Here is a 7869-nt window from a genome sequence, read left to right on the forward strand (position 1 = left end):
GCTTTCTTGGGCTGGCTCCTTTTCTCGGTGTTACAACCAAGCCCTGTGAAAGGAAGGCTGAAGGAAACATTTACATGTTATTTTCTGTCTGCTACCCTAGGAAACCAGGGATAGGGGCACTCTCTCAGGCCCTTTTCATGTAGACTTGTCCTGGCATGATCCCTATTTTCCAGCAGATACACCACTTTAGCATGGGCTCTTCCCCATGAGGACTAACACCCTTTCAGCTCTATGATCTCCACTCGCAGAATGAAACACAGATCTTTTATACATACACATAAGCTTCTTCAGTCAAATTTGCCTGGAACTTCTTTAATCCATTCCCCGCTGCCACGATAAGGAACCTGGGGGGAAGGAGGTACTGGGCCTTTTACTCAGGTAGCTTCTGAAGTTAGATTCCAGGGAAAACATTGGTTGAAAAAGGGTTACAAGATTTTTATGCAAACTCATGGTCCCACAATTCCCCCTATATTATATATATACATATACACACACACACACGGGAAATATACACAAACATAGATATGTGTGTATATTTATATATATATACACATATATATGTATATATATATGTGTGTGTATGTCTTGTGTATGATTCCTTTGTGTGTATATATATGTATGTGTATGTATGTGTGTATATATGTGTGTGTGTGTGTGTGTGTGTGTGTGTGTGTGTGTGTGTGTATTTCCTGATAGTTTTACCATAAGGCAGGAAAAACAAATGGGACTCAAAGACAGTGATCCAAAAGTAAAAACAACTGAGAGCTATATGGTACTTTAATATCTTCTCTGTGATAACTGTAAACAGGCAGTTAATGGTGAAAAAATAGAAGTAAAGGCCAAGAATTCTAAAGCCCCAAACTAAGAACTGAGAATTATTGTTGCCTATATTTGTATAACAAATGGGCATTGGCTTTTAAAATGTTTCAGAGTAACTGAAAAAAAATAGATTTCTACTTTAGTCTGAAAAAGAATAGGAGCTAAACTAAACAGCAATTAAAGTGGTTAAAAGTTAATGGGAAAAGTTGCTTCTAGGGTTTCATATTCTTTAATTTTGGTCTATATCGCATTGTGACATTTAAGCCTCCTATTTATATTTTGATAGAAAGTTACATTTTTGATAAAAAATAAAAGAATGGTTGATGTTTGCATTTAGCACACCAATAAAAAATAGTTTCTCTATTTATACTAAGAGATGACAAACTTTGGCTTTTAAGCCACATATAGCACAATACCTGCTCTTATAAATAAAGTGTTATTGGAACACAGCCACACCAATTTGTTTACACATTGTCTATGGCTTCAATGGCAGAATTGAGCAGATGCAACAGAGACTATATGGCCTACAAACTCAATAATATTTACTACATTGCTCTTTACAGAAATAGTTTATTGGCCCCTGATTCACACGATGACCAGGTATCCACACCCACTTTGTTGGAAATTATGTAAATTGCTGGCAAAATGCTTTTGAGAATTAAAGGTCTGTATGGCCAGCCTAATAAAATCACACTTCATGTTAATGGAAAATACAATTTTCCTTGCTGGTGAGGAGTTGTGATCGGTTGAAGGAGGAGAAGAGTTCTGGTTTTGGGTGTTTTAATCCTTTTTGCACTGGTTTCTTCTCATTTTTGTGGATTTATCTACCTGTGGTCTTTGTAGTTGGTGATTTTCGAATGGGGTCTCTGAGTTGATGTCCTGTTTGTTGATGATGAAGTTCTTTCTTTCCGTTGTTTAGTTCTCTTTCTAACAGGCCCCTCTGCTGTAGGACTGCTGAAGTCCACTCCAGGCCCTGCTTGCCTGGGGATCACCTGCAGCAGCTGCAGAACATTAAGGGTTTCTGCCAGTTTCTTCTTCTGTTATCTTTGTCCCAGAAGGATACCCGCCAGATGTCAGCCTGAGCTCTCCTTTATAAGGTGTCTCTTTGGATATACGGGAGTCAGGGAGCTGCTTGAGGAGAAAGTCTGACAGAAACAGGCTTCAGAAAGTGCATAATAACAAACTTCTCTGAGCTAAAAGAACATGTTCTAACCCAATGCAAAGAAACTAAGAACCTTGAAAAAAGGTTTGAGGAAATACTGAGAATAAACAGCTTAGAGAATATAAGTGAATTGATGGGGCTAAAAAACACAACATGAGAACTTTGCGAAGTATACACAAGTTTCAATAGCCGAATTTACGAACAAGTAATTGCTCAGAGATTTCATCCCCACCAGGCCTGCCTTACAAGACCTCACAAGACCTCCTGAAGGAAGCACTAAACACAGAAAGGAACAACCAGTACCAGCCAATCCAAAAATGTACCAAATGGTGAAGACCATTGACACAATGAAGAAACTGCATCAACTAATGGGCAAAACAACTGGCTAACATCAAAATGGTAGGATCAAATTCACATGTAACAATATTAACTTTAAATGTAAATGGGCTAAATGCCCCAATCAAAAAACAAAGGCTGGCAAATTGGACAAAAAGTCAAAACCCATCAGTGTGCCATATCCAAGAAACCCATCTCACATGCAAGGATACACATAGGCTCAAAATAAAGGAATGGAGGAAGATTTACCAGGAAAATGGAGAGCAAAAAAAGCAGGAGTTGCAATCCTTGTCTCTGATAAAATAGACTTTAAACCAACAAAGATCAAAAGAGACAAAGAAGGGCGTTACATAATGGTAAAAAGATCAATGCAACAAGAAGAGCTAACGATCCTAAATATATACACACCCAATACAGGAGCACACAGGTACATAAAGCAAGTTCTTAACCGCCTATAAAGAGACTTAGACTCCCACACAATAACAGTGGGAGACTTTAACACTCCACTATCAATATTAGACAGATCAATGAGACAGAAAATTAACAAGGATATCCAGCACTTGAACTCAGATCTGGACCAAGCAAACCTAATAGACATTTACAGAACTCTCCACCCCAAATCCACAGAATATACATTCTTCTCAGCACCACATCACACCTACTCTAAAATTGACCACATAATTGGAAGTAAATCACTCCTCAGCAAATATAAAAGAACAGAAATGATAACAAACAGTCTCTCAGACCACAGTGCAATCAAGTTAGAACTCAGGATTAAGAAACTAACTCAGAACTGCACAACTTCATGGGAACTGAACAATTGGCTCTTGAATGTTGACTGGATAAACAATGAAATGAAGGCAAAAATAAAGATGATCTTTGAAACCAATGAGAATGAAGATACAACACACCAGAATCTCTGGAACACATTTAAAGCAGTGTCTAGAGGGAAATTTATAGCAATAAATGCCCACAAGAGAAGCAAGGAAAGATCGAAAATCGACACCCTATCATCAAAATTGAAAGAGCTAGAGGAGCAAGATCAAAATAACTCAAAAGCTAGCAGAAGACAAGAAATAACTAAGATCAGAGCAGAACTGAAGGAGATAGAGACACAAAAAACTCTTCAAAAAATTAATAAATCCAGGAGCTGGTTTTTGAAAAGATCAACAAAATAGACAGACCGCTAGCCAGATTAATATAAAAGAAAAGAGAGAATAATCAAATAGATGCAATAAAAATCAATAAAGGGGATATCACCATAGATTCCACAGAACACAAACTACCATCAGAGATTACTACAAACAACCCTATGCACATAAACCAGTAAACCTGGAAGAAATGGATAAATCCCTGGACACTTGCACCCTCCCAATCCTAAACCAGGAAGAAATCAAAACCCTGAATAGACCAATAACAAGGGCTGAAGTTGAGGAAGAAATTAATAGCCTATCAACCAAAAAAAGCCCAGGTCCAGATGGGTTCAGAGCTGAATTCTACCAGACATACAAAGAGGAGCTGGTACCACTCCTTCTGAAACTATTCCAAACAATCCAAAATGAGGAAATCCTTCCCAAATCATTTTATGAGACCAACAGCAACCTGATACCAAACCTGGAAGAGACTCAACAAGAAAAGAAAAATTCAGGCCAATATCCATGATGAATGTAGAGTCAAAAACCTTCAATAAAATACTGGCAAACCGATTGCAACAGCACATCAAAAAGCTTATCCATCATGATCAAGTAGGCTTCATCCCGGGGATGCAAGGCTGGTTCCACATATGTAAGTATATAAACATAATCCACCACATAAACAGAACCAAAGAAAAAACCACATGATTATTTCAATAGATGCAGAGAAGGCCTTCGACAAAATTTAATAGCCCTTTATGCTAAAAACTCTCAATAAACTAGGCATCAATGGAATGTATATCAAAATGATAAAAGCTATTTACAACAAATGCACAGCGGATATCATACTGAATAGGCAAAAACTGGAAGTGTTCCCTTTGAAATCTGGCACTAGACAAGGATGCCCTCTCTTACCACTCCTATTCAATATAGTATTGGAAGTTCTAACCAGAGCAATCAGGCAAGAAAAAGAAATAAAGGATATTCAAATTAGGAAAGGAGGAAGTCAAATTGCCTCAATTTGCAGACAAAATGATTGTATATTTAAGACCCATCATCTCAGCCCCAAATCTCCTGAAACTGATAAGGAACTTCAGCAAAGTCTCAGGATACAAAATCAATGTGCAGAAATCACAAGTATTCCTATATACCAATAACAGACTTAATGAGAGCCAAATCAAGAATGAACTGCCATTTACAATTGTTACAAAGAGAATAAAATACCTAGGAATACAACTAACAAGGGATGTAAAGGACCTCTTCAAGGATAACTACAAACCACTGCTCAAGGCAATAAGAGAGGACACAAACAGATGGAAAAATATTCCATGCTCATGGTTAGGAAGAATCAATATTGTGAAAATGGCCATACTGCCCAAAGTAAATTATAGATTCAATGCTATTCCCATCAAGCTACTATTTACCCTCTTCACAGAACTGGAAAAAACCACCTTAAACTTCATATGGAGCCAACAGAGAACCAGCTTAGCCAACTAAATTCTACACAAAAAGGACAAAGCTGGAGTCATCACACTACCTGACTTCAAACTATATTACAAGACTACAGTAATCAAAACAGCATGTTACTGGTACCAAAACAGAGATATATATCAATGGAAAAGAACAGAGGCATAGGAGGCAATGCCACACATTTATAACCATCTGATCTTTGACAAACCTGACAGAAACAAGCAATGGGGAAAGGATTCCCTGTTTGATAAATGGTGTTGGAAAAACTGGCTAGCCATGTGCAGAAAGCAGTAACTGGACCCCTTCCTGACATCTTACACTAAAATTAACTCCAGATGGATTAAAGACTTAAACATAAGACCTAACACCATAAAAATCCTAGAAGAAAACCTAGGCAAAATCATTCAGGACATAGGCATAGGCAAGGCCTTCATCACTAAAACACCAAAAGCATTGGCAACAAAAGCCAAAATAGACAAATGAAATGTAATTAAGCTCCAGAGCTTTTGTACAGCAAAAGAAACAATCATTAGAGTGAACTGGCAACCAACAGAATGGGAAAAAATTTTTGCAATCTACCCATCTGTCAAAGGGCTAATATCTAGAATCTACAAAGAACTAAAACAGATTTATAAGAAATAAACAAACCCATTCAAAAGTGGGTGAAGGATATGAAGACACTTTTCAAAAGAAGACAGATATGAGGCCAACAAACATGAAAAAATTCTCATCATCACTGGCCATTAGAGAAATGCAAATCAAAACCACATTGGGATACCATCTCACTTTAGTTAGAATGGCGATCATTAAAAAATCTGGAGACAACAGATGCTGGAGAGGCTGTGGAGAAATAGGAACACTTTTACTCTGTTGGTGGGAGTGTAAATTAGTTCAACCATTGTTGAAGACAGTGTGGCGATTCCTCAAGGACCTAGAAATAGAAATTCCATTTGACCTGGCAATCCCATTACTGGATATATATCCAAAGGATTATAAATCGTTCTATTATAAAGACACATGCACACATATGTTCACTGCGACACTGTTTGTAATAGCAAAGACCTGGAACCAACCCAAATGCCTATCGATGATAGACTGGACAGGGAAAATATGGCACATATACACCATGGAATAGGATGCAGCCATAAAAAATGAGTTCATGTCCTTTGTAGGGACATGGATGAATCTGGAAACCATCATTCTCAGCAAACTGACACAAGAACAGAAAATCAAAGACCGCATGTCCTCACTCATAGGTGGGTGTTGAACAATGAGAACACATGGACACAGGGAGGGGAGCATGACACATTGGGGTCTGTTGGGGGGACTAGGGGGAAACAGCGGGTGGGTGGGGAGTTGGGGAGGGATAACATGGGGAGAAATGCCAGATGTAGGTGACGGGGGGATGGTGGTAGCATATGACATTGCCATGTATGTACCTATGCAACAATCCTGCATGTTCTGCACAGGTACCCCAGAACCTAAAGTGCAATAACATATATTTTTTTAAAAAAAAAAAGAAAATACAATTTATGAGATAGGAAAGAATCATCTCATCTGTAGCTAATGAAATATTCTAACTATCAAGGGAAATCATAGTTTTCTTTAATTAAATGGTCATACTAAAAAGATGAATCTTTAAAAAATTATCCTAAAGCAAGACCTACAAAAAATAGTTAAGTCTTTGTTACTCTTAATGAACACTCACTCCAAGCACCAGAATTTCTTGCAATTATTGTCATTTCTTTGAATGGTAAAATTGCTGTACTCATATTGGCATGATATAAATAGTTTATGTCTAAAATTTTCATCTTTTTTTATTACAAATAATACAGTATTACTTGACATTGTTCCCACCATAGCTAAACCAGCAGTTCTTGACTCTAGCTGCACATTAAAATTATTTTAAGAGTTTTTCAAAAGTGCTAAAACCCTGGCAGTGCCCCAGAGAAATAAAATTTTTCAGGGAGGGGCCCACAGCATCAGTAAAATTCTCCCCAGGTGTTTCTAATGTATGTCTAAGCTGAAAATCAGAGATATCAATATAACTAAACTGTGCTTACGAGTTAGTTGATGAGCTTGGATTTAATTGTGTTAGTCTGTTCTTGAATTGCTGTAAAGAGATACCTGAGACTGGGTAATTTATAAAGAAAAGAGGTTTATTTGTCTCATAGTTCTGCATCGTTTACAGGAAGCATAGTGCTGGCATCTGCCTGGCTTCTGGTGAATTCTCAGGAGCTTATAATCATGGCAGAGGGCAAAGGGGAAGCAGGCACATCACATGTTTAAAGCAGGAACAAGCAAAAAAGGGTAGGGTGGTGGGAGGTGCCACACACTTTTAAATGACCAGATTGTATGTGAACTCACAGCAAGAGCTCACTTACCACCAAGGGGTTGGCCTAAGCCACTCATGAGGGACCCACCCTCATGATCCAAATACCTCTCATCAGGCCCCACTACCACCACTGGGGATTACAACTCAACATGAGATTTAGGTGGGGACAAATATCCAAACTACATCAATAACCTTTGGTATTTCCTAGAAGAAGTAAAACAACATCAAATCTGGAAACTTGCAAAATCATTTTCTAGTCCCCTGCAATGGTAAACTTGTTGGATATCCAGATACATTAATATAAAAATATAAATACCTAGGCAAAAAGTCAGGTACATTGTCAGTTTGAAGTGAAAATGAGAAAAATGGCCTGGCGCGGTGGCTCACGCCTGTAATTCTAGCACTTTGGGAGGCCAAGGAGGGTGGATTGCCTGAGCTCAGGAGTTTGAGACCAGCCTGGGCAACATAGTGAAACCCGGTCTCTACTAAAGTACAAAAAATTAAGTGAGCATGGTGGCATGTGCCTGTAATCCCAGCTATTCGGGAGGCTGAGACAGGAGAATTGCTTGAACCCAGGAGGTGGAGGTTCAAGCGATTTTCCTGTCTCAGCCTCC

Source organism: Cebus imitator, unplaced genomic scaffold (assembly GCF_001604975.1).
Source record: "Cebus imitator isolate Cc_AM_T3 unplaced genomic scaffold, Cebus_imitator-1.0 Scaffold128, whole genome shotgun sequence".
Taxonomy (NCBI): Eukaryota; Metazoa; Chordata; class Mammalia; order Primates; family Cebidae; genus Cebus; species Cebus imitator.